General features: G+C 38.0%; 1 protein-coding gene across 2 annotated transcripts in view; it reads right to left on the bottom strand.

The window, feature by feature from the left end:
- Positions 1-27299, bottom strand: part of LHFPL2 (LHFPL tetraspan subfamily member 2) — a 115649-nt gene that overhangs the window by 69190 nt on the left and 19160 nt on the right. The window contains exon 1 of one of the 2 annotated variants that reach the window (XM_066338902.1): positions 7016-7271. The exons of the other annotated variant lie outside the window; for it this stretch is intronic. The gene's annotated coding sequence lies outside the window, so the exon portion shown is untranslated. Of the gene's footprint in view, positions 1-7015; positions 7272-27299 lie in introns of those variants that run through there. 2 annotated transcript variants of the gene reach the window in all.

Here is a 27299-nt window from a genome sequence, read left to right as displayed (position 1 = left end):
CTACTTTATTTATAGTCTTATGATTTCACCTTGGACTCTCATCTGACCTCCACATACAAGAAGTGCAAGAGTTACATTATCTACACAGACTGAGAAAAATTCACAGGGAGGGTTCAGGGTAAATGAAAGACACTGTTTTTGAAAAATCTGTTTTAACTAATTCTGAGATTAAAGTAAACTACCAAGATCAGCTCATTCACTGAAGAGTTGGACTTCATGATCCTTGTGGCTCTCTTTGCAACTCAGAATATTCTGTGATTCTGTGAACTATTAGTTAGCTATATATAAGAATGCCACAGAAAAGGGCCAAAATTTCAGTTCAGTCACACACAAAGAAACCAGACACTGGGCTACCATGATACTGTGAACTTCCAAATTCTTAGTGTTTTCTTAAAAGGTTACATGTCTGAGATATGGAATTACCTCACACTGGAAAAGGTGTATTCAAACTTTTCTACACAATCATTAAGATCAAAAATAAGGATGAAAAAAGAAGCTCAAAAACTCCCCAAAACCCCAACCCAGACAACCAAACTAAATCTGAACATTTTATTTGTAAAATAAGAAGTGTCATTATTTTTAGTTTTGTTACACACGTGCATGCATACACACACACATTCCCCAGTACTGGTGAGAGTGGAAACCAGGTTCAACTGGGGTAGTTTCATGTGGCCAACGTGTCACAGTGGATGAAGCAGATGAAGAACAAGAATGAAAAGCAGAGAAACTTCCTAAAATGAAAACAGATAAAAGGTGCAGAAGAAATCTAGTTCAAATAACAGAATTCATATAATTTACGACAATTTTAAAAAAGAAGCTGTTCAGATAAGGAAAAAAATGGTCTGTCTGCTACAGAAAAGGACAGTGATGGGTTTTAAAAGTATTCTGCTCAACACAATTGCTGACACTACTTAATTAGGATATCCACTTAAAATGCATACAGTAACCGATTCTATAAATAAGAAGGCACAAAGAGGATGCACTGCATATCATAAGTATAAATTTTCCATTTTTGTTATGTAACTTAGAGAGTATCAGAAAGGCATGATTTATAATGCAGAGCATGTGATCAGACAGCATTGTGCTTTCAAAGAAATGTTCCTAACAAATCTGAATGCAAGCTACTAAAACATCAAAAGGATAAGCAACATGGCTGGGCTAAAGATTAAAATACAACAAATATCCTTATTTATACTGAAAAAGTAGGCAGGTCATGCAGACACGATTGCCATGCCCATCAACAAACTGCACACAATAATGACTTTCAGCTTTATTCTATGATTTTAAATGTTGTTATCTAAAGCGTCACTGAAGACTTTCTGAGGCAAGTGAAGATCAAACAACTCCATAACTGTCTGCAGGCAGTATCAGGTGAGCAAACAAAATTCCCTGCTACACGTACAGTCCTGATGATGTCAGGACAGCACCAAAGTTTAGCATCCATGCTGTTGAGTTATGCATCAGTCTTGTGCAAGTCCACTTACTTCAGCTGTTGGGAAATGTCCCAAGGAAGGGTCTTGGCTCTTCCATGTTGCTATGGGCACTGAAGGAGAGGAACTTCTATTTTTTTAGCTTAAGTATCCTCTATCAACACCATTTCCTAAAATACTACAGCATACATATAACATATACACGCATACGTAAAAAAAAACAAAAACAAACAAACAAAAAAAATGCCACATCCCCAAATTTATACACAAAAGGCTACAAGCATATTTTCTTTAAAGACTGCTATAAGACTTTTCTCCATTGTGACCAAAAAGCTAAATGAAATTCAATACACATAAGAGTCCCATGGGTCTCTTCCACTTTGTCCTTCTGTAATTGTACTAAAAGCTTGTCTGGAGTCTCTCCCTCAGGCATCTGGAGTTGACACTTCTCCTATTTATCTAGCTAAAGAAAGGTCCCCTGCTTCTTCCCTGCCAATACCATGAAGAATTTAATGTATCAGCAGGGACTCGAAGCTTGAAACTCGATCCTGTATTTTCATAAAACGATTCACAGACTTGCACTGAGTTTTCTGACTTAAGAGCAAAGGGTTTCCGTTCAGCAATTTGGGGCGACATTAAACCACTCATGTTTCCATCAGTGGGGGAGGGAAGAAGAGCACCATAACATGCAGCCACCAAATTGATTTTAACATCCTGAGACAGAAAAGAAATTCCTATTAGAGTCCCTTCATACCTTCTTAAAAAAAAATCACAGCAGCTGTTTAATGACTCCTATGAAGTAAGAAGGGATGAACACAAAGCAATAAAGAGCAAATTGAGGAAATAAAATAAAATGGGAACCAAGAAAAAAGGTTGGTTTTACTTTACAGGAGGGAAGACAGTGGTTTGGAACTTAATTTTACACCATACCAATACCTGGATAACAATGAAGAAAAATCAATGGAGAATTTGTATGAAGGGAGAATTGATGTGCAAAGCTGAACCAATTCTCCATTTCATATCTACACAAGCTGATAGTCAACAAAGAAGGCCATGTTATTCTATTACATATATTGAGGAACTTGTCAAATACTCAATACCACCTTCACTCCTATTATAATTATAAGTAAACTGAGCAACAGCAAGGCTAGCTATTCTAATTTTTTTTTTTTTGAGAGAGAGAGAATGTGCTATTACTTTGAGAAGTTGCTTGCTTGAGCAAAATGGCATCTTCAGTTTCTCTGAAACTTAAAATGTCTTCCATTAATACATCAGCCAAACAGTCTCACTAACAGGCGATGTCATAGGCACTAACTATGCCATAGGCAGGACAGTCTTCTCAAACACTGAGAAAGGATACCAATATGCTAGAATAAACTTTGCCAAGTTTCTGCAAATTTTTCCCATTTTCTGGAAACAAAGTTCATCCAGATAAGGCCATTGAAGATTCTCCATCCAGGTGCAGTGCTCAAGCTTCCAAAATTGCAAGTCATCTAGAGGAAACGCTACTTTCAAAAATCCAGTCATTTAACAGTATCTGTCCTTTCTTTGTCTTTTGAAAAACGTATATTTGCAATATTTCAGCACTTACGGGGGGCTTATTAAAAGGAGGGAGAGTGAGTTTTTAAAGAAGCACATAGTGATGGGACAAGGGGAATGGTTTTAAATTAAAAGAGAACTTCAGATTAGATGTTAGAAATTCTTCCCTGTGAAGGTGGTGAAGAACTGGAACAGGCTGCCCAGAGAGGTTGTGAATGTCACATTCCTGGAAGTGTCCAGGGATTGTACTTTCAGCAACCTGGTCTACTGGAAAGTGACCCTGACCATGGCAGGGGGGTTGGAAATAGATGATTTTTAACAGACCCTTCCAACTCAAACCATTCCATGATATTCTTGTTAAAAATACTTAAATGCTAAAAGTTGTTTTAGAGAGAGACTAGTCATAAGCACATTGATGAAAAATTATATTTAACTCAAAATTCAACTGAATTTTTAAAAGGAGCCACAGAAATTAAATACTGTTAATTTCTAGATGTGTATTTCAGGGATTTGTAACATTCCTCCCAGATATTCATGTGAATTCATATCTCTTACATCAGGTTGCATGGAGTACATACCTGCAACACACGTTCTTCTAAAAGACTGTATTGTATGTCTAAAATGAGTGTTTCACCCTTTTTTCTTTTTTTAATAGCCTAAACAGTTTGCTTTTAATGAAAGACAAGTAGTTTTGGATGAAATGACAGCATACATTGCTATTAAGCTTGGCTCTCAAATCTTTGTGCCTAATATAATGGCTTCCCACAGACTCAATCAGGAGCACCCTGCTCCTGAAACAAGTATCTTTTAATTACTAGAATCAAAGATTAATTAACTAAATGCTACTTCATTTTCTCTATTCATCAACATTATTGTCTTTCTAAATAACACACAATGTTTCTGTGATCACATTACAATCAAACTCCAAAAATATTTATATGTGATTTTAAAAGCCTAATCAGGGAAAGTTCTTCCCAATCACTTTGGATTCCTCAATCATTCCTTCCCACAATATTAAAGGTCCATTAAAGCAGACTAGAACTAAAGAACCTGGCAGGCCATGGATGTCATTTCACCTATCTTTTAGTCATACCTGGGTTTTTTTCATACTCTGAATAATATAAAGATGCATATCACATCTGGCTTGTTAAAATTTATTGCCTGCAATTATCAGCTAGCAAGAATGAAATCCAGAGGCAGCTGCTACTAGTGAAGAATGAAAATAGAAATCTCTTCTTTCTGCATCAAAATCAAAGCTTTTTGGAGGAGGCTTTTGTAAAATTATATTTATTTCAAATAATAATGTTAGGCTACAAAAAGCAGGTTATTCATTAAAATAAGTATTTATAATTTTCAAGTTTATCATAGCATTGCAGCCAAAATTCATTTTTATTGAATTCTAGTTCATTTAAAGCTTTAACTAATAGTATTAACTACCTGTCAGTGCACAATCAAATAACTAACATTCAAGAAAACTGCTACTCTGGTGTGATTTTTTTTGGTCAAAGATGGTATTGCAACACCACTGACAATTTTTCAGACTCTTGTTCAATGTCTGCTCACATTCAAAGGAGTGAATTGCCAAGACAATAAACTGCTGAAGAGTGAAAACAATGAACAGCCCAATAGGGTTCATCTGATGATGAACCTGGAGGATATTCTGGACCTTCAGACCTGTCATTCTGTGATCCAACAGTATGTGGACAAGACTTGAGGAGCTTCTTAATAGAAATGAACTGTTTGGATACAAATACAAAAATGCCTTTCAGACAGGTAAAATCTAATCTGCAGTACTAAAAAGCCTGTGGCCCAAGAACTCATCTCTATACCACAGACAAAAATTGTGTTTATTTTTCCTTTCAGTTCTATGGAAAACATCAATTTTTTTGGGAATCCTGTCCTTGACTGATAGCCTACTCCCATCTTTCTACCTGTATGAAAAGACAATCTTTTTCAAAAATTCTTTTTAACCTTAACTTTGGACTAATATTTTTCAATTTGTGGCAAATATTATCTAAAGTGGAAATGACATAAGGTTATCTAGCATTTGGAAATTTTTTTTAAAAAATAGAATGGGAATGAAAAATACAGCAGCAGAACGTGCTTTAATTACTTATAAAGGTAAAGAGAAGTAGCAATCCTTCTCTTTAATCACCCATTTTGTGAATATCTCTATAAAACAAATGGAATGCTTTTGTCTAGATTATAAAACAAAAGTCTTTCTTATAAAACTCAGCACAAGATCATAATTACACTTAACACTTCCAGCAGAAAAATGGAACAACTTTGAGAAAAAGTTGTGAGTACAACCATGGAGCCAAAAGAAATTTTTAATATTCCTACAGAACAAACAAAAAGGTTTTCATGACATCTTGCCATGCCATATTTATGCAGCAGTCAAGTATGGCTTTTAAGCCACAATTAACATAAGTAATAAATAGTAAGAATTGATAGTTAAAGCTATTGCCTGAGAGTAAGAAAACATTAAATTGCTACTAGTATCTTTTCATATAGAAGAATACAGCTCTTTAGTAATGAGGCTGCATGCAGTAAAGAGATGAAAGACACTCGTCATGAGGAAGAACAAATAAACCCCTTTAGTTTCTTGCAGTTTATATTGATTCTTGTATACATAGGTTGTGTAAATTACTACCACTTAAAGTAAAACATTAATTCCTAGGAAAGCAGGAAGGACACATTTCCTTCATTGACGTGTTTTGGGTAAGCGATATGCTTATGTTGTCCCAAACAGTTTTAAATTAAGTATTTCTACTGCCTTGTACAAAACAAACAAATTCCTGTATTGAGTCAAAACACTATCTATAAATTAAAAGAATTTTCCTGGTTCAACACAATGTCAATGGGATTTCTACTTGTTTCCTGCTTGAGTTTTAAGGAAGAGTTTTTCTGATAAATGTATCTTTTTCTTTTTCTTAGTATTACACCGAAAAAAGTTAAGGATTTCCGTTTGCCAGACCCTCAGCCAGGTGAGTGACAGCAACCGTATTCACATACCTAATACCATGAAAATCCACCTAGCTGAGATGTTCTTATGTGCATATAGTTCATTCTATATCCTATGCAATTAACTTCACACACAATTATTTTCATTTTCTTTCTTCTTTAATTCAGACACAGACTATACTGCAGCCACCAGAAGCAATCACAACCAGCTGCCACACTGATCTCAAAAGTATACTTTACCCTGGGAAACTAGGCTAGCAAAGTAGAACTGGTCTAATAACAGCAAGCTAATGCATACCCTTTCATGGACACACATACCAGGTTAAATTCATGATTCTAGGTCAGCTTGCAACAATTTCCTGTCTCACACCCCCCCCAATACAAATACAAAAAGCAAATGTTTAAATCAAGATGAGATCCAGGGAGAGGTTTGCCACTGCTCAGTGTTTAGGGCCGTAAGAACTGTGCCTGCAAGAGAGATGAAATCTCCACTGTTCTCCTTCAGGGCCAACATCCCTTTCCCCACCACACAAAGGGCTCCCAGCTGTGCACTGGCACAGCTTCAGCAGGACCAGAGAGACTGGACACATGCTGATGAGCAGCCAGCTCCAGCCCCTCTGGCCAGGAGAGGTGGGACAGCTTGAACCACCTCAAAGCAAGGACAGAAACACACCTTCACAGGCAAATCCCCGGATGATTTGTCTACCATAACAGCATCTTAATACTCAAGTGATGCTTTTTTTTTTTTTTTCCCCTTTGCAAAACATTAATGCAGGAGGTTTTTTTTCAGGAAAGGGTTACAGTTCTGGCTGTCCTTCCAAGCCAGTGAAGAGTGAGATCATGGGGAATAGGTTTCTTCCCCTCAACATCCTTGTCATGGACCATTTACTCCTCAAGGAGATGCAGAGGCTGAAATACACCTATGCAATTTCCTCCAGCATTTTAATATCCTTGTTCTCTGAAGAAAGGAAGAGACAGACCCACATTTTTAAAACTTACTTTTAAAAGAATAGAAACACATCCTATTTTCACAGAAATATTATAGACTATATACATACATGTTGCCTCTGGTTCTCACGTACCTGAATGTACCTTGTGACCAGATCAAGAAATTAAAGATGCCTCACATGCAAGCACTGCTTGCTTTTTAGAAGCTTTCATTCTGCTTGCAGCCAGCCTCCTTCAGCTGTGTTTGGCCTCTCAGCTACAATATCTCTGCTCCTTTCAACAGCTGCTCTCTCTCTCTCCACTCTGGAAACTCACCCTCCATAACCCATACCACCACAGTTTTTAAAGGACTGTATCAATGGCTCTTATCTTTGTTCCCTTTCCTGTGGAAACTAAAATTTCTGGAAACTTTATGCCTCCAAATAGCAGCAAAGGAAACTGGTTTTATCCAGTGTGCAATTCTTCCTTTGCTCTGCCCATCGGGAGCCATTGGATTCAGCAAGTCACCTACTTGCAGACAGATGGGACAGCTCTTCTACCCCAGTCCCTTCACAGAATAAATATACAGAAAGGGCATGTAAAAATAGTTGCAAAGATTCTATAAGCTTAAAAAATCATAAGAGTTTTCTACCATAATTTTCGGGTTGCACAGAGCACAGAGCTTAATCATTTCAAGATTACAATAAAGAGAGGGAGCATATGTATTGCTCTTTTTACTTTCATTATATAGTTTTAACCTCTGTTCTAATGTATGTTCAGAAAACAAAGGGCTTAGCTAAAGCATACATTTTCTGGAAAATTATTTTTAGCTTGCTTAACATTGAAGGAATTCACTACAAGCTCTCCACAGCACTGAACAACGTTCCCACCAGTCTCTCTGTTACAAATTAATGAAAAGCTCATTCTCTGCCTAAAGGCATCTACCACGCATCATAAATTTCAGTCATGGGCACAGAGGAGCAGATCAGGGTACAACCTTACCCAAACAGTCCAAAGGAAGCTCTCCACATTTATTGCAGCAAGATGATACCTTGAGCCTTCTACACAATTAGTTCTCATGTACTCTCCTCTTTCTCTCATTACCAGACTTCTCCAAAAGCATCACATGTTCAGAAAAAAATTGACAGGCTCTCTTATCCTCTTTAAAGCACAGTATGCAGGAAAAGCTATGTATTTTTAACAGCCAACTCCACTGCTGCAATGTCATGATGAGTCTGAAGGAAAGAACAAGCATCAAGTATTTGCAAAATTGCATCAAAAAGACTCAGCAGTGGTCTTTCCATTAAAAGCCCTGCTCTAAACAAAACCTATGAAGTATTTTAGATGTGTACTTTGGAACAATGCCTAGAAACAAGGCTACAAAGATCCCCCCACCCAAACCACTGCTCTTTGACTGGTATTTATCAACAGCAAAACAAGTACAAAATTATAATATGAAATCACTTGGCTACACAAAAAATAACCCAACCTCTAAAGCAACAACAAAAATGTTATATAAGTAACTTTTTAAAACTGCTAAACATTGCTTTAATTCAACTGCTACTGCTTATGTGTAAATAACTTTAGGCTATTACTGGCTACTAGAGAACCACCCAATTTTGAAATACAAAGAAGGTTTAAATACTATATAAATTCAAGGCTTATAGGCCTTGTCAGTCAGAATTCTCTGTTTCCAAAGAGAAGGAACATCTTACAATTTAAAAGAGAGAAAAGCCAATGGATTGTAATACTCCAACTTGAACACAGGATGAATTATTAGATAACAGTACAAACTCTCTACTAAAAAAACCCTCACATTTTAGCTCATCATTTATGATCACTGGGCTAGAAAGCATTATCATATCCGCCAAAACTCGTCATTTGCTTTTGACTTCTGTAACTCAAAACAACATCGATAAATGTGCAGAAGAAAGACCCATAAAACATTTTTCCTTGACTTTAAGCTTAGTTTTTCACAGCAGGCCACATATTTGTCCCACCTTTCTGCTGCCAACCTGGCCTGTTCTGCATCCTGGCAGACTTTCCGTTTTTCAAGGTACACAGCTCTAGGTTTCCATCACAGACCACCACAGGGTCAGCACAAACTTGGAACTTCTAGTCTGGAGTAGCAAACTGCACAATAGACAGCACCTTTCATACAACCTAGCAAGAAAAGGCAGATGAGTCATCTCTCCAATCCTTCTCTCCACTAAGGCTCCTAATACAATTTATGAAGAAATGACACAAAACAAAGAGAGCTTATTTCATTGAATTTTAAAGGAGTGAAGTCTGAATTATTTTAACTAAAATTTATAGCGTTTGCCTGCTAATGGAAAACTTGCATCTGAAATAAACCCTTATACGGCAAAGATTTCCTCAGCTATGGAAAACTAATTAAAGCAAGCAGATCCATGAGCTCTGCTACTAATGAAGCTTACTGTTGTCAGATTTGTGCTTCACAATTGATCAAGCTTTGAGAAGTCTGCCTTTCTGCTGATGCCTGAAATCATTTAACTGAACAAAAAAAAAAAAAAAAAAAGTACACAGGGAAAGAAGCCCCTACAGATCCCAGCCCAGAAACTGAAACCCGGGACAATACCTTGCATCAGGACTGCACAAATTACCCTGCTGGGAGGGTCTCTGTGCTATGCACACTTCTTTTCCTCTAGTATCACAGGATTATGTGGTTTCCTTCTAAGCCAAAAGTGAAAACCTAGAGGACTCAAATACTTTGTCAACAGCCTCTCTGCTGAACCTCCTCCCAGTATCCACTGCCTCATGCTCAACACATTCACATTGATCAGAGCTGCAATGTTCAGCCCTTTCCACTGCTCCCTGCCCCACAACCCTCTGTACTGCACAGGTGGTGATGCACAAACTGAAGATAAAATACTAAGAAATAGCAAACACCCAAAGTGCCCTTTCCACCACTGCATGCCAAATATATTCATGGGGAGTAACAGGGCATTTGATAAACCACAGGCAGGACCATGTGCTGGCCAACAGGGAAAACAACAGGCACAACTGGACAGCCAGGACATCTGGAAAGAGATCTTTTACAGACTCAACAGACTGGTCACAGTTCAGACCTAGTTCATGGTCAGGTAAATGGATGACTTTCTTTGGAATGAAAAGCAAGTGTTTGGGGTTTCTTTAGTTCTAGAGTAATTTTGCTCCTATTTAAGTGAAATTTATCTAACTCAATTTGTATCTCAGCCTTGCCAGCTGTTTGTCAACATGTTTTTCAAACAAAATAAGATGCTATAATAAGATTGCCTTCATTATTCTCAAATTTTTACATAAAAATAAAGGGAGAAGCTATAAAAACACAGTTGTTAAAAGTGCTTTTGGCACCAAAAAATGCCTGTGGAAATAACTTTTATCAAATAACAGCAAATAATTAGTCACTATGTGCAGCACTCAAAGGCAGGAACTTTGGTATTATACTACTTGTGGAAATTATCATAATTTTCAGACCTACAATCTCATTCATTTTCAATTTATATATGTCATCTAACCCATAATTCATAAAATCTTAGTTAATTAAAGAAATTGTCACTCAGTTTTACTGACAACAAAGTCAAAAAATTCAGTGCTTTGGCCATCAAGTGAATGGTGGTGCTTTCACGATGTTGTGAGATTGACTCTTTCATCAGAAGACTGCCAAAATTTCCAAGCCCAAAGTGAGTGGAAGTCTTCAGCAAAGAAAAATCACCAAAAGGAAGTGTACAAGAAGTTGGCAGAATGGCTGATGCATGGAAAAGTCAACAAGGATCCATTCCTCACAACAAAATTGAGTTGGCAGGTTACCATAATGATAGATTTGTAAGAAACTAGTAAATGTTCTTCTTCACAATGTACACCTGAATTACAGAATCACTGCAGCAGGACACTGGACATACATAATGTACAAATAGACTCATAAAATGAACTAAATTCTTGAATGACAGACCCACTGCTGGTTACTGAAAACACAAATGCCTGTGGTTCAACCTTAAGAGCTAAGGAAGCTCCTAAACCACTAATTAAAGGACCTAACCATGGGAAAGAATTACTACATATACTTCATGCATTTCTTACATTTTTCTCCCTAAGAAAATGTACTAGCTGCCTTTGGAAAGAGTATGAAACTAAATGGACACTTGGCCTGACTGGAACATGCCTAGTTGTCTGTTCTCATGAAATACAGGAAAATATGCCAAATACCAGATAAAGGCACAGAATGTAAGCAGACATTCGACTCTTAATTCTCTCCCAGTTTACAAACAGCATTAATCACAATTTCTGTGAACAGCGTGATATAATGTAAGGCACAACAGATTTAGACACTTATGTACAATTATAGTGAGAAACAAAAATTGCAAATAAGAAAAATTATTTTGCTTGTCCCATAAGTTTGATTTTATTCACTACTGGGAAACAAGCCATGATCCATAGCCAACTCCTAAGCAGGAAAACAAATTAGGTACAACCATTTTTAAAAGCCAAGGCTGTATTCTACAAAGAGGTTAAATTTTGGTCCACTTTTAGAAAGCTTTTATAATTCAGTGGAAATTAAGCCTGGACAGGTGAACCTTGTACCTGAGGAACGCTTCAGTACAATATACAGATCCCAGTATAAGGAGAAAGAAGTCTTTTAGGATAACTTCTGTTCCCTCTGCGTATTAAATGTTGCTTTTATTCTGGTTAACTACTAAACTTCCATGAGGAGCAGTAGTCCCTTCAGATTTATCTGAACATTGGTAAACACTGGCAAATCAAGCCCAGTTACGTGACTACAGAAAGTATTTGCAGGTGTTTTAGGGGTCTGTTTATTGGTAGAGTTATTTATTGTGTGAGAGGTAAAGCAAGAAGAATCAAGTACAGAGGAATTTTTCAAAACTTTTTCTAAAGATGAGGCTAAATCTGATATCTTTTCAATGGGGAAGACAACACACCAATCTAGATTTAATTTTGTCATCACCTGCTTATAAAATGAAACAGGATTTTGTTATTTTGGACAGAGTTTGATGTCCAGATTCCATTCACTGCTGTGCTCAACAGCCATCAGAAATGACAACAACACTGAAAAACTAGCATGACTCAGACACCTACTGCCACTGAGACTCCCTGTCTCCAGTTATGTGACATGTGAGAACCTGTCCCTTCTAATAAACAAAAGGAAATGAGTTATTGAGAACATACAAATGGATAAATCACATAGTAGACACTGGGTATTAGGCAGCTGCCACAGAAAATGGCATATCCAAGAAAGTTCTTACTTTTCTATTATCCATCCAAAATTATACTGTTATTTTTTCTGCCCTCCTCATAATGGAAGACAGTATGTCCTATAAAGATTTTCACTTCTTTTGAGAGGTCTCCCACAGGTCTCATTTTTTTTCCTGTGAAGCTAAACAGTCACTCCCTTCAAAATCTTCATGCAAGTCATAGTGTTAAAGCACTTTATTACAGCTGCTGTGTGCAGAATTCTACCTAAGACCTCATCAGTGCTAAACAGAAAATAACAGTTACATCCCTTTACACACAGCATTCCTTATTTACATATCTCAGATATATAAACAGGTGTTTTTGTCCTCCTATAAACTCCAGGTTTTCACTGGCTAGACTACTCTAAGTTTTTATTGTCTTCCAGCAAGTATGCAAAATATAGCAAATTGTGCTCACCTTTTGGAATTTCAACTCATTGTGCTTGCACTGTCTCTCCAAATTGTCAAAGAAACAGCTTTAAAGAAATCCTTTTTCCCATGTGAAATCCATCTAAATTTTCCAGCTGAGGCACAGGACCCTGTATAGTGAATTTGGGTCATCTGATATTAGGCTTGCTTTTGTTACTCAGGTGTCACAACTTCTTATATGCAACAAGTGGATTCCCATTTACCATACTCTCTGTTCTACCAGCCAAGTACCCAAACGAAACCAGCAAATACACTGGACCCATCTGAAATACCTTCTCAGTAGTCAGTAAACAACGACACTTGGAGACCTTTTCTCAACCACTCATGTGTTCATTTTACAATGATTCCATGTGGAGTTCTCCACCTTTTTCTATGAGTGATGTGTGAGGTAGTCAAGTATATCACTCACAGTCACTGCATGAAAAAATAACAAAGTCAAGATAACTCATCTATCTACCACCCATCTTCTATCTGCAAGGTTAGCTATACTACCAAGGGAGGAATTAAAATTGCCTGATGCAGTTGGCTCTTGATAAATCTACACTGGTAGTTTATCAATTTTATTATTCCAGAGGTGCTTATAAAGCAACTGTTTAATAACTTGTTAAAAAAATGTGCAGGGATTAAGGTTTCATTGACCAATTTGTAATTCCTTTCTTCTTTCATGTTTTATTGACCGGCTTACAATTCCCTTCATATTTCCCAGCACCTTTACAATATATATACTTTTTTTTTTTTTTTTTTTAAAGAAAGAAAGAAAGAAGGAGCATAGGTTCACATTTGCCCTTACCCAGTCTTCTGAAGACTCTCCTGTTCTTCCAGAGACTCTCTGAATCTTTGGACTAGGACCTGACAAAGAGGTAAATTATAACGTTGAGTTTTCAGTTTAGCAATCTTCCAGTTCTTACCTGAGCATGGTAGGCTATTAAAATCAGTGAAAGAAAAACAAAAGTTGATCACACAAGACCTTATTTAGGAGAGAGGGAAAAATGATGGCAAGTGGACTTCAGTAAGAAGGACTCTTGACCATCTGATTTTAAAAAAATGAAATCTAAAAAACTGCTAACAAACAAGTAAACCCCAAAAATAAATCACTAGTTTGAAGCACTGATAGCCCCTCAGGCAGTAAATGTTTGTGGTTGGTTGTTTGGGGTTTTTTCTTTCCAATGAAGATAGTAAAAAAGTAGAATAAGCCACTAACCTTATTGCTTGGCTTCAATAGCCTGCTGAGGGGCAATAAAACAGGGTCGTTCAATAGAAGTTTAACAAAAACCCCATGAAAAACTACTAAACCCCTTCAGGTAGTTTGGCAAGTGGAGATCTACTCAGGTATTGCCTTCAGCTGCACTGCTGGAGAACTGCAGGAAGCTGCTGTCTCCACTACTCGGGTCCAAGGTACTCCTTTCTGCTCTAGTAGGAGTGTATTCTGCTAATGGAAATCCCCTATTGGGCAGTCAACTGCAGTCAGCACAGTCATTTCCCTGCCAAATTTTCCCAAAATATGAGTGCAGCCTGCCAAGACACAGGGAATGCAGCAGGAAGCACAAGAAGGCAATCTTTCTTTCTGTACCTGCCCTGGAGTTTATGGAAATGTCAAGTTACCCAGCAGGTAGGCTACACACTGTACTCAGCACACAAAAACATCACTCCACTAATGCGTGTTGTTACACACCCATCAGTTAAAGTGACCTACTGGTACTGCCAGAAGCCATCCTGTCATATATGCACTTATGAAAATAATTCATATTTTAAAAGGTGACACTAACCTAGGCATATCAAAAAGGTGTTCTTTGTCTCTTCTCTTTTTTTCTTTAATAAAAGAAAAAACTAAAGAGAAGGAAGTTTTTTAAAGAAAAATAAAACCAAGAGCAAGAAAAACCAATAAAAAGTAGGTCCCCTGTTAACTCAACTCATATAATTTCTAGCATTTATGCCCTCTGGGTCCATTCTCCAGCACTGTTTATGGACACTGTGAGTTAACTAACATAATACAGCTTCACCTCTCCTTGCAGCCCAGAAAGTATAATATTCTAGTCCCTTCTTTTACTATTCACAAATAAAATATCTATATTTATTCTTTTTGTTTGATAAGCTTTGGGCCTATGACACGATGTGTGCGAACGCACAATTTCAGTTTGCTGTATTCAATGCACACACAAGACCTGAAAAAGTACAAGGCCTCTCATCTTCTGTGTGTTGCCAGTACAGTGATGTGCCTCATCAGACAGCATATCACTACAACAATTAGACTCACCCAAAACACATCTAGAAGAACTGAAATGAATACTAACAAGCTAGAGAAAAAGACAATAACATACACAGATGAATAAGGATTGGATCAGCTATTTTCTTAACCCTTATTTTTGACAGATGCCCACAGTGTCCACATTTCATTAATTAAATTCACAATTTGATTTTTTTTTTGTCAGTAGTAGCTATTTATACCTTAAGATTTAACAAGGACTTGACAAATAAACTATGTCTAAACATGAGTCATCCAGAAACACAGCTGACAAGGATTCTCAATTCATACTGGCAACATCAGTTTATGTAAGCAGAAATCCTTCCATTTAGATGTGGATCAAAATTCCACTGAATAGGACCAAGGTTATAGTACCTATACGGTACTTCAATTACACTGCACTGAATTGAAGTAATTGGTTTTGACTTTTTAAAGTTATGTATTAGCAGAAACAACTCACTTTTCACAGAACATGGCAGTAGAAGAAATTGGGCTGCACAGTCTCCTACACTAGTTCAAGAAAAAGGAAGATGTAGTGACTGGCTGACTCTGAGTGACCCTTTGGTCAAGAGCAGCAGATTTTCACTGATAGACCTCAGTGTGTCCCTGGAAGAGAAAAATGTCACACTGCCTCATCCTGGCCCATACAGCTCCTTCAACTATTCTGTAAGGAACTAGAGGTAACAGAGAGGTGAGCTGCAACCCTCCTGCAGTACACCATGAGGAAAGGCAAGCCAAATATTTAACTAAATTGTTGTCTTTCTGCTGCTTTAAAAATACGCACCTTCTATCCACATGACAACAGAACACTCCAGAAAAGAAAAACTGTTGATCCACAGCTCATTCCATGTTTTCCCCTTCTACAATATATAGTTCTTCACTGTGTATTTCTTTGCACAGGATTTAAATTAAGCCCTTCATTTATACAGACCCTTCAGTCTAGATAGATGGTTCACAGCTCCCAGTTTAAACAATTACAGTGGTGCATACTTGGCTATGGGATTGTCTTAGCAGACCTCAACAATTCATAAACTTGCAGAGCAAACATCACAGAAGCAAAAATGCCAGTGTTTCCATTAAACAATGGCAAACTGAGGAGTAAGCACCAGCATCTAGTTTTACATTGTAACAGCGAGACAAATTAATTCAGTTATATTTTCCCAATGGATGTCTCAAAACCAGTGGTAATTCCATGTCCTTTTTTTAATTCCAGGATCATTTATTTCAAGGCAAAAACATATTTACCTGAACTGAATAGAGATGCATGTTTTTAATAATATTTTTGTCAGAAAAACCATTTTCAGAATGATAAAATACATTTATTACCCAATTAACATCCATTTATGCTACACATTAAGACAAACTCATGTAATCAGAAAACTAATTAACATGTTTCTAATGACATGAATTAACATGTCATTAGAAAACAAAACATGTATCTCTGAATTGGACACCATCTCAACCAATTTAGCCTCCTTCACTGTTTTTTCAGATTCCATGTGTCTGTTCTGGTTGTTTATATGACTACACAAAAAAGCACCATAATTTGTTTTATCTGAGACAAAGAAAAATACATACATACATAAGCATCAGATATGTTAGATCCCTACAAAAATAAAGAAAAAGCTGATAGCTCTCATTCAGAAAAACAACTTATCTGCCTTCAAAAAGAAGAAAGGAATTTACTTTTCATGATTTCACAATACAGCCTGGCTCCATATGTTTCATTTGGGTTTTTTTTTTTCTGTTTTTGTTTTTCTTCCCTCTTGAAGGACTATAGCAAGCTTTATTATGCATGGATTCAGAAACTACGAGTCAGCCAAAAGTCGCAGATCTCTCAGGATAGACATGTCCATCTGTCATTTCACAGCAGGAGAACAATAGGAGCTTCAATATAGACACAACAAGCTCACACAATCCTTACACAGCCAGACAGAAAATCTGCCATAGCTGATAGCAAGCTGCCTTTGAAACTCCAGACAGATGTTCCTGTGTGACACCAGGATCAATTGCTGCTTTCTTGTTTCTGTATTTGCAAATTCCTCGTTTTTTTCATAGTAACCATGAAACAGTCAGTGTACTACTTGTAACCTCTCCAGAGCTTTGGGGAAATCACAGTTCAGAAGCAACAGAACCTAAGACATAGAAGCATATTCTTTAATCTGAAATTTTTCTGCTCTTGGGGTCTATTTTAAAAGTAGGTTTTCCATAAAGCTTGACAAAGACTGTGCTGGTATTGCATAATGATTTTCTAAAGCTTTGCTTAACAGCCCTCAATTATCTTCTCCATTAATCTGTTTAACAGCATACTGCATTGCTTCTTGACTGTTGAAAAAAATCCATTTTGATCTTTTAAAATTAGTTGTTTCATATCTGTGGATCTTGAAAACATAGTGTATAGACAAAAAAATTATTTTTAAAACACTCTAATTTTATCTTTGAGTGGCTAAGCTGAAAAAATTGATGAAGCATTGGTTGCAGTTCAAGTAAGAAAAAGTGTTACTCATAACATTCAACCAATTTACATGTCTAAAAATAATCTCAGTAGGCCCATCTGTTAAACTTTTGTTTCAGTAGTATATGGTGGGGGTTTTTCCTGGTGAAAATATCATTGGGTTTTGATTACAGCAGATTTGCAACACTGGCTCCTTCACAGTTCTCACATTTTCCAGAAGTAAACAAATTAGTCCTTTTAAACAACGGGATAGTTAGTGCCTGTATCCTACTGTGAAGTTTGCTTCATTGAGAATGAGCTGCTAAAATGCTGGACTTGGGGTTACTGAGGGCACACTGAAAACACACATTTTGGTGTACCTTCAGAATCCATGCTAGGATTTAAAATTAAGCAAACCCACAATTAAGCAAAAGAGCCTCAAAAGTTATGTAACTTGTAAAGATGAAGGCTGACAATGTTACACGGTACTAGATCATCAGTTTTTGTTCAAGAACATTATAATCTGTATTTCTTCTTTAAGGACTTCACAGACAGAAAAAGGTAACAGTCCAGGAAAGGAAGGAAAAATAAAGAGGCTTGAGAAGGAGTAAGAATAAAATACTCAAAAGATGAAGCTAGAAGGGATGTAAATGCATATGATTGAAAGAAAAGATGCTTCTTACAACATCTGAACTCCAAGGTTTCACATCAAATTGAGCTGTGTCTCTCAAATATTACCAGAAATTTTACAGGCACAGGATGTAAAGCTGCTCTTAGCAAAATCAATACGCTTTTTAAACTGCTTTTCTTGTACCTTTCCACAAAGACGCACTTCAGTCCCTCCACACTGGCAAAGGCAATTAAGCCTATATCAACTCTTAGTCCTTTAAAGTTTGTTGGGTAGAAACAGTACTTAAAACTTGAATAAAGATCTCTTAAATATCTCTTAAACAGCAGGGAAAAAAGCTGCAAGGAAAACTCTTTTAGACATACTTTGTTTTAGTTTAGTTTTTGGATGGCAGGGGTTGTTTGCTCTCTTATCTGTGTTGAAGCTTGGAATGGCCTGAGGCAATGAACAGCACAAATTAAGGAGGAGTAAGAGCACAGCTGGAAAAGTCAAAAGGTAATATCAAATTGAATTCCTCACCATTAAGCAGCAGAACAACTGCTAAACCTGCCACAAAGGTAAATTAAATCTGAAATACTTGCTTTTCACTTGTATCCAAATCTGTTAGCATGGTTGGTCTTTTTCCTTGTACAACACTTTTTGTGAAGCTGGGTTATATTATTTCCATTAAGAGGTGGTTTCCTAAATAACACATTACTTTAAGCATGCATCAATTAATTCCTCATTCTGCAAAACAGGCTATGTTCTAAGCATATCCAAACTCTAAAATGTCAGTTTCCATTTCTTAGCAAGATTAATTAAACTGAGTAAGTTGATGCAAAGCTAGTCTGTAAAGAAAATAAAGTTTCTGGTAAACATTAAAACTTTCCTTTTTCTCCTTGCATCAGGCCCACAGATCCATTAGAATGGGACATGTGCCTGCAGGAAGCAGACCAGAGTCAGGAAGAGTCTGCTTCTCCAGGAAGCAGAGCAGAGCAAAGTGTTCCAGCCTGCACATACAGCACACTGTAAATGAGCATCCATCTCCCCTCTGCTTTTCTCACTCTACAGTGTTCTCTCAGGTATTTTAGATATATGAGTAACACCTGCAGTAAATAGGAACAAAGGCTGAAAAGTACAAGCACCATGATGTTTAACTATCACTTGACAGACAACTAGATCCTTACTTGAGGTGTACAACTGTTCAGGGTTGAAAATCACTAAGGAAACACAATGAAGGAGGAACAGTCTTCAAATTATACAAGAGAGTGAATGGCCATGAGAGTAACAGGAAATGGCTTAACGAAAAAGAAACAATTATTTTTCCTAGGAAAGTTCTTAACTTCAAACAAATTCTTACACTGGAGATTCAATAAACCTCACGATACAGCAAGACATTTTAATATAGTGTTGGGAGAAATTTAGTCACAATCTATAAATTGCAGGGTGGGAATAAAACTCATACCTTATAGATCTATTTAGTGCTGGGATCCTTGCAGAGAATACTTCTCCTGCATGTATTAATATCATTGATATAATACTATCATACTTTTGTCCTAAACTCTCATAAAAAGCCATTAAGGTTATGCTTCACATAGTTAACATGGTATTTTAACTGCTGGACTTTACATACACCAGTACAACACTTGTTGACATCTTTCTGGAGCCTAGCTCAGCAATGTACTACATCATCAAAACACTCTTTTTAAATCCACACAAATGCAGATGGAAGCCTGCTATTCACCAGGAAACTCCCTCTGCCAAGGTGCGTTTGCAAAGCCTCTGAGTTTTGTTAAACAAACCCAAGAGCAAGCAGTTTTCCAGACAGAAAAGTATAAAAACAGTGTCAGGGCCACTCTCCCAGTCCTGTCTTTTGTTCCATTACAGACGATCACTGAAATTTATAAAAAATGCAGCCTTAAAACACAAAAAATAAAAGCAAAATAACCCCAACAGTTCCCACTGTGTCCTCACGTACTGGCTGGCAGAATGGGGTTATTACTAGTAGTTTCCAGATGCAAAGAGCCTGATCACAAACTCATTGGCAGGGCTCTGCTATGTACTTTTTCCCAGCTGTGAGAGCTGCTCTGGCCGCCAGAACTGTCACACGAGCACTGATCCATCTTCCTTCACGTAAACACAAGAAGTGCATGGACAGTTCACAAAGCAATGGGAAACTGATTCCCCTGAAACAGGAGGATGGCTCTGCAGGTCAGGCACAACTGCAACTTCCACAGCAAGCACAGATGAAACACACCGGCACATTCCTGCTATTCCTGCAGGCAGGAGCAGTGTGACACCTCAGCCAGCAGGGCATAAATGAGGGAAACTCTTAAATGCCCTTTGCCTCAGAAGATCCCCTCAAACAGAAATTGCTTTTTACTGCCTACATATGCAGAAGTGCATGATCCCAACAGGAGATGAGGAACCAGAAGAAAGACATCTAGAGTATGGCAAGTAACTCAACCTCTACGCAAATCCCTCTCTGGTATTTTGATAGATCTCAGAATGATTAGGCTTTGTCTCTGTGATACCACTTAACTCCTCACTGCTGACAGCAGTCTTCCATTTATGTTTTTCTAGGGCACTGCCTTGTACCTGGAAACATTCATCTCAGCACTGCCACATCTGCCAGTCACTCCCCAATCCAGAGTGCTACAAGGGCCACAGCACCACGTCTCTCCTCTTTGCATAAAGCACTACTTAGATTTCCAGGAACAGACCAGTTTATTTTCCTCTTTCCAAAACTAACACGACTGCTACTGTAATCCTGGAAAAAGAGATACCCAGGGGAGAATCAAACAGCAATAACAGAAGTTGTGAAAACAAAATGTCTTCCTTCCATCTGCGAAACATAACCACCGGGGAGGGAAAAGGCGAAATGCTTTGAACAGGAATCTCTGCAATAAGAGTTTGTTTAGATGTGTCAGACAGACAGTGTCCTGCTGTGCTTGTCCCCAATTATCTGGAATTAGAAGTAAGATGGGGAGAAGATTGCAAAGCTTTGATCTGAAGCAGAACAACGCCAGTTCTGTGGTATCAGTCATGTCATACCCTTAGAGGCAGCCAAGCCTGAGATCTGCTCCTAAGACTCTCATACATCTTATCCTGTATCCACTGACCTCCTTTGATCCAAATGATGAGTTGCCTCTTTTGCACACAAAATCAGAGCATCTTGTAGAAGGAGGAGACCTGCCCGTAACCCCTTGGCTGCAGCTCCAGGAGCAGCTGAACTAGCTTGAAGATTTTTGCCAACCAAAAAGAGACATGAGAGAGGGCCTCCCCTCCCTTCACTCTGCCCCTATACCTGGCCAGTCAGTACCATCTCTTTCCCTCCTTTACATCAGCATGACAGACCACCCTAAGCCTGTGTTCTTTTAGCCTTGAGTGACTCAGAGAGAGGGGGAGAGCAGGGCTTGTCAGGAGCCGAGCAAAGCCATGCCCTCCCTCAATTCTGGGGAACCAAGACACTGGGTCACCCCCAGTACTGGACCTCTTCAATACCACTGGAAATGTTGCACATCTGTGGGACTTCAGAACACCTCTAACTTGGCTACCTATAATATTTTTTAATATTCTTTGACTGGAGTTAGGCCCACACATTGTTTTTTTCTGATGCCTCCAGACATCTCTGCTTTCTATTACGACTGCAGTACTGCACAGGCACTCAGCCTTGGTAATTGCTCACGTTAAGGCTTTCTGCCATCATGGCAGAAGATAAACAGAAACTCAGATTTAGGAGAGACCTACCTAAAAATGTTATTAGCTTGCTGGTTTATTTTAACTGACTGAAGGGCACAGTCATTTAACATAAACAAAACCATTTTCTTATTGAGTAACACAAACATGATTAAGTTTGTAGCACAGATTTAATTAAAATAAAACATCTGTTAATTAAGTAACAGGGCATGCTGGCATTGTGAGTGAGTACTAAGTGTTTTAACACATACACAGACACAGGATTTTTGTAGTAACGTACAAATGACTGTACTTTACAAATGCATGCATAATTGTCCAACTTCAGAGACAAATTCACATTTCACAGTTCAGTTAGAAAATATGGCTCTTCCACAGAATAACATATCCAGTGCCTGACACCTATCTTCACTTACCTGAGATAACTAATTTTAAAGCATAACTGCTACTAATATACTGACCTCCTTTTTTATGGATACTTAATGTCACAACAAAACACAAACCTTCATCCTTCACTTCCACCAGGAAAGCATCTGAGACCTCCTAGACCCTACATGTATTTTAAACAGAGGTTTGGAAATAAAAACTTAATCAAAGAGCTGGAACTTAAATGGCATAAACTCATTCACCAGTTAACCATCAAATTTATGTGACATATTTGAACACACAGATCTGATCACCTGAAGTGTGACAAGAGACACAACACTTCCTTCCTGTGATTTTTAAACCTAGAGAGATGGTGAACTTAAAAAAAATTGTCCCAGCACCACTGTTTTGAAAATCAGCAAAGGTTTTTTCAATGATTAGCTGACCAAAAAAGCAAACAAAAAGTTATCTGTCATCTGAAAAAATTATGTATCTTTAAACACTTGTACTTAGAGTATCAAAATAATGTCAGGATAAACTTCATTCCCAAGCTTCACTGCTTGCAAGGGTGAATACCTGCTGAGGCTAAACTGTCTCCTAAAAAAAAACATTAAGAGCTGGACGTTACTGAAAAACAATCTTTATCTTTCTAAGTGGTAACAGAATAAATTGCGACACAGCAGGAATCTCCTGTTCCAATCTAGATAAAGAAGTCTTGTTTCAGACAAGATTTCATTTGCATCTGTCTTTAGCAGCAAATGAATTGGCAAGATCATCTCTTAAGATGATGGGAAAAAACCCAAACAAACGAAAAACAACAAAACTCCATGCCATGTAATAGGGAATTTCCAAGCTTTCAGGAACAGCACCCAGTTGTCACAAATTTAGTGCAAGCTGGTAACAGAGACAGAATATCCCTTCTAACAGATGAGCTAAAGACACAATTCCTGCAATTCTAGGAGTGATAAAAATGCATGCAGAGAAAAACAGGCCCATTAAAGCATTCTGTCCAGCAGTGTACATGCCATGAGCAAAGCACTGGCTACAGCTTATCAAAAACAGGTCATTAGCTCTTTGTTGACTACATCAAGCTTCCTGAAATCTGCCCACACTGGATCCTTTAGGAAAGGCTGGGGTGTCTTAGTTCACTTGGTCAGAAGGCATCTTTTATCTGACCAATATCCCAAATAAAAGGGAAAAAATGAGGAAGAAAAGGCCATTCTCTATGTCTTTCGTGTAGCCACACTTCTTTGCTCCCATCCAAATAAAGCAGGGCCTGCCCTCCTAGGAAAAAAAAATTAACTTTTTCTTTCTTTTCTTGAAAGAAAGCCTCCTTACAAATAAAAAGGAAGGGAAGGGAAGGGAAGGGAAGGGAAGGGAAGGGAAGGGAAGGGAAGGGAAGGGAAGGGAAGGGAAGGGAAGGGAAGGGAAGGGAAGGGAAGGGAAGGGAAGGGAAGGGAAGGGAAGGGAAGGGAAGGGAAGGGAAGGGAAGGGAAGGGAAGGGAAGGGAAGGGAAGGGAAGGGAAGGGAAGGGAAGGGAAGGGAAGGGAAGGGAAGGGAAGGGAAGGGAAGGGAAGGGAAGGGAAGGGAAGGGAAGGGAAGGGAAGGGAAGGGAAGGGAAGGGAAGGGAAGGGAAGGGAAGGGAAGGGAAGGGAAGGGAAGGGAAGGGAAGGGAAGGGAAGGGAAGGGAAGGGAAGGGAAGGGAAGGGAAGGGAAGGGAAGGGAAGGGAAGGGAAGGGAAGATAAAACCTGACAGGCCTATACTTTTAATTAGTCCTCATGTGACCTGCACACTGTTTCCCTGTTACAGTGTTCAGTTTTCAGTAACTGTAGGAAAAAATTGACACAGTCTCAAAGTTAGTCCAAATTTTAAACCCATCCACAAATAAGCTAGCCTTAATTCAAATTAACGCACTTTCAAGACATATGTATTTGTGCATCTGTCATCTGTATCTCTAGTAAGCAGGCCTCATAGATGATTAGTTACCTGCACTGGTACCTTAGAATATTTTCAATGATTTTCAAATATAAAAAACAAACCAAAAAACCAAAATCCCACAACACTTCTCTGACATGAAATAAAATTAGATCTAACTGTAGTTCAGAAAAAAATTCTGTTAAACCCAAGAGTTCAGTCAATAAACATTAGCCCCTTTCACCTTAAATGCAACTTATAAATGATTAAGCTTTAACAATCCCATCCCACTCTAGTAGGTCAGATAAAATCTGCTGCTTCTTAATTGGCAAAATATTTAACCAGTATGAGTAATCACTTAAGAGAAGTTAACCCCTTCATTCCATGTGTTTAAGGATTTTACAGTGTTCAGAAAGTATAAGCCAGTTACTTAAAAAAACCCTATTTGCAGGTCATTTCCTTTCCTCTGAAAATGCATACAATAGCTACTAGCCAATAACAACTCTACACAGAAGTAACTTTTTTTAATATTTACATTACTTATAACTAGGAACCTGGTGCTCTGAATTCTAATTCTGAATTATTTATGATCCAAAAAACTAATTTCAACTAATTTTCTCAGTTAAAGTCTTTACAATCATACCTGACCAAAAAAAAAAAAAAAAAAAATCTCTGAAAAAACCACCTGGTCAAACATGTAAATTACACTTCTGGAAAAATCTCATTTTCTCAACAAGCAAAAAGCAGAGGCTTTTCTTATATTTCTTCAGGAGAGGAATATAAATTCTAGAAAGCAAACCTTAAAAAAATTAATTTCTGCAAATATCTTTGGAAAAACTAACATATATTAACAGAGCTCCAAAGCACTTTGGTGCTTTTTAAGCAAGCACCAAAAGCAAAAGCACCAAAAGCAAAAGATACACTAGAGAATAGCTGTATTTTACCTTTAATGCCAGTGTGTTAAAAAAAGCCCATGTTTTTTTCCCTTTGATCTATAATAAAAGGCAGTCAAGTATAACAAGCAGTACATCTTCCAATGCTTTTTACTGGAACCATTTGTTTTCAGCTCCCTGGAGAAAAAAAAGCCTTGAATATGAAGAAAGCATCACACTGATAAACAAGGGATGCATCACATGACATACTTCCAAAATATTCAAGCAAATAACACCTCATTCTCTTCTGCTGGTGATGCGGTGAATGAAATTTCTAACAGAGCTGATAATTCAGTGTGCAAAGTTAACATCAGATTGCTCATGCTGTAGAACTGGGAGGAAGCTGGTTTCTGAAATACAAATCTAATTAGACAATGGTGCAGCAGCCAGCCAGCCTGCCTCCCTCACAGCACTGACAGCTCAGCTCTTGGCTGGGCTGGAGACTTTCTTTCACTGGAGCCAAAACATGGGCACTTATAACACACTTTTTTTTTTCTGTATCGGAAACCTAGCACCAGCCTTCATCACTAGTTGCAGGGAAAAAAACTCAACAATATTCTGATTAAGCACGAGAAGGCTGTCATGCCTCACATTCCCCAGACTCCCTGAAGTTTCATATACTTTTCATATATTTAAGAAGTTACCTAAAACAGGTCATGATCCTAAGCAGAGGGATCAGAAATGGTATTCCCAACTCCTAACTGCAGGCACCAGCCAAAAGTCTCACAAAATCAGGTTCTTTCAAGCATTTTCTCTGTCCTCCTGGCTCTCTGACTCCTGAGTAAAGCTCAGCTTCAGTATGATGGGAAAATCCTCCATCTCCTCTCCTTCTGACAATTCTGTGACCTGGTGGGGAGGACACTTCACCTACATATCCCCAGGAGAGGATCCCATGCTGGTAGAGATGCCCAGCACCCACCTGCCAGGTGCACCATGCCAAAAAATCAGGCAGGAGATGAGCAGCAACACTGTCCATGGGCTAATCCCACCCAAAGACTCACCCTTGGAGATCTCTGGTTCTTTCTACTGACTCTACAAAAATTTCAGGCCCTTAAAATCAGGTAACATGAATCAGGTGGCAAATTTTTCAGCACTACACAGGATTCAAACGTGGAATTGCTTTGAAGCAGCACCCAGCACTTTTATGAGTGAATACACTTGTATATAAATTTCTGGCAGAATTTTAAAGCATGCCATTCTGAAAGTAAATTAGTGGAAGAAAAATGAGTCAAGGGAAAGATTCAGTTTCCTTTTACATGCATGACTCATTTTAATTATCATCCTGCAGGCAGATCAGTTAATTGCTAGAAAGAACTGATTATTTACTCCTTTTCTCATTAGGTAAGAGCCATTGCACACTCAGACTAAAAAAATCACAACATGAACGAAAACCAGACGTTGCTTTATATTTCTAGCATTTTTACTTCCTTTTATATTTTTACCCTATTTTCAAACTATATTTTTTTGGAAAATACTCAGTACACGGGATTTTCTTCAAAGCACTTATCAGATCAAGGTTTGTTTTTACTTTACTGTACTATAAGGAATCCCAAACTAAACTGATTTTTCAGGGAATGGGAAAAAGGAGAAAAATCTTAATTGCTTTTTTGGGTTGTGTGATATGCTTCAGGGTTTTTTTTATGAAACAGCTGAAGTTATGATAGAATGAAAAGAGAAAAATCAAATCAAGCCCTGGCGACATGGCAAGCGCTCAGCTCATTAAATCATGCCAAAACTAACACCTATAATTAACATAAAATGGAATCACAATGATAAAAGCTAAAAAGAGTTATCTTTCATTCTGTCTGAAGGAGTTGTGTACTGTGGATGGGAAGGTATCTTTTTTTCTCTGAAGAAATCAGATACATATGTTGGCATTTCAGCCTGAAAATAAGACCTGGCAGGTATAAATAATGCAGTCCCCTAGCTGCCATGATTTATTGTTGAAGACTAATATATCTAGGGAAATTATCTGGATTTTTGAACATTCTCACTGATCTTGAGAATCTTCAAGATTGCATTATTTCAAGAACATATTATTTCACACAGGAGGTGCCTCCAAAAAAGCCATCAAACTTGTGAGTGGGCAGAAACCCTAGGCCACTGGCTGCTGGCAAGGTAAGCACTGGCAGGGTCCATCTGGCCAGCCAAATGTGGCAATAACTGCATTGGTGGGGAGGTCACTGCACTGCAGGAAGGACTAGCCCACAAGCTAACAAGGGTAGAAGGGAAAGCCAGGTAGAAAGCACAGGTAACCCTGGCTGACATGGCAGTAGTGCTGTGTTTCAACTCTCCTCTCCTCCCCTTCCCAGATTCACTCCTCATCAAACTAGAAAGGCAGAACTGCTACTTAACTCAAGCCATGTAACTATGCTGAAATAATTCAGCATTGAACTACAGTTTATTTTTCAGGTGGGGAGAAAGGTAGCAGGGGAGGGAACTGTAATCTTGATTCTAGCATTGACCTTAACTTTCTTACTGACACCCTATCTCAGTCCAACATGGATTTTTATGGCTCTTCTCTGGTAACAGTTAACGTCATCTTTGATAATAGACATTAGCAGGTTAT

The sequence above is a fragment of the Sylvia atricapilla genome, chromosome Z, assembly GCF_009819655.1.
Source record: "Sylvia atricapilla isolate bSylAtr1 chromosome Z, bSylAtr1.pri, whole genome shotgun sequence".
Lineage (NCBI taxonomy): Eukaryota > Metazoa > Chordata > Aves > Passeriformes > Sylviidae > Sylvia > Sylvia atricapilla.
Note: the sequence above shows the minus strand (reverse complement) of the source record. Positions and strands in the feature narration are given on the sequence as shown.